Consider the following 1,575-nt stretch of genomic DNA (forward strand, 5'->3'; position numbering starts at 1 on the left):
CGAAGGCCCCCCGCGTCAAAATGCTTGGGCCCATGCTCCCGCTCTCAGCGGCCTCAACTCAGCCCGCCCTTCTGCTCACTGCACAGCTGGTGGATCGGGCCAGCCGGCCTTCTGGGGGCTAACTCTAATCCTATGTCGGCCCCCGAGGAGCACCTCCCTAGGGGCCTGGCGCCACAATGCCGGTGATTGGGGACCCACGAGCCCCAGAACCAGACTCTCCCTGTTGCCCCGCCACAACCCCGGCCGCTACGGGCGCCGCCGGTCACTCAGGGCGGGAGAACAGGCAGGGCCCTCCAATCCTTTCGTGACCTTCGAAGGCCCCTTGCACCAAAACACTTGGGCCCACGCTCCTGCTCGCCAGTGCCCTACCTCAGCCCGCCCCTCTGCTTGCTGCAAAACTGGCGGATAGGGCTAGCCAGCCTCCTGGGGGCTAACCCTAACTCTAGGTGGGCCCCGATAGACCCCTCCAAAGGGGCCTGGAGCCACAACGCCCGGGATTGGGGACCCCCGAGCTCCAATGCCGGACTCACCCTGCCGCCCAGCTGCCATGCGGGCCTCTAGGCGCGCCACCAGTCATTCAGGGCGGGAGAACGGGCAGGGCCCTCCGAGCCCACGGCGACTTTCGAAGGCCCCGTGCACCAAAACGCTTGGGCCCATGCTCCCGATCGCCATCGCCCTCACCTCGGCCCGCCCATCCGCCTGCCACATAGCTGGCGGATCAGGCCTACCAGCCTCCTAGGGGCTAACGCTAACCCTAGGTTGGCCCACAAGGGGCCCCTCCAAAGGGGCCTGACACCGCAACCTGGGGATTGGGGACCCCCGAGCCCCATCGCCGACACTCCCTGCAGCCCCGCCGCCATCCAAACCTCTAGGGGTGCCTCCGGTCATTCAGTGAGGGAGAAAGGGCAGGGTCCTCCGATCCCCTGGTGACATTCGAAGGACTCCCGCATGAAAAAGCTTAGGCCCACGCTCCCGCTCGCCAGCGCCCTCACCTTGATCTGCCCCTTCGCTCACCACACAGTGGGCGGATTGAGCCTCGTGACCTCCAGGGGGTTAACCCTAACCCTATGTCGGCTCCCGAAGATCCCCTCCCAAGGGGCCTGGCGCCGCAACGCCAGGGAATGGGGACCCCCGAGCCCCATCGCCGACACTCCCTGCAGCCCTGCTGCCATCCGAACTGCTAGGGGCGCCACCGGTTATTCAGGGCAGGAGAATGGGCAGTGCCCTCAGAGCCCCTGGTGACCTTTGAAGCCCCCACATGGCAAAATGCTTGACCCTATGCTCCGGCTCACCAGCGCCCTCACCTCGGCCTGCCCCTCCTCTCGCTGCACAGCTGGGGGTTAATCCTAACCCTAGCCTTCCCCCTCCTTGAATGACCGGCGGCGCCCCTAGCCGCCCGGGTACCAGCGGTGCGGCAGGGTGAGTCCGGCGCTGGGGCTCGGGGGTCCCCAACGCACAAGCGTTTTGGTGCAGGGGGCCTTGGAATGTCGCCGGGGGCTCGGAGGGCCCGCCCGTTCTCTTGCCCTGAATGACTGGCAGCCCCCCAAGCAGTCTGAGTGGCTGCGAGGTGCTGGG

This window comes from Ursus arctos, unplaced genomic scaffold (genome assembly GCF_023065955.2).
Source record: "Ursus arctos isolate Adak ecotype North America unplaced genomic scaffold, UrsArc2.0 scaffold_147, whole genome shotgun sequence".
Classification (NCBI taxonomy): domain Eukaryota; kingdom Metazoa; phylum Chordata; class Mammalia; order Carnivora; family Ursidae; genus Ursus; species Ursus arctos.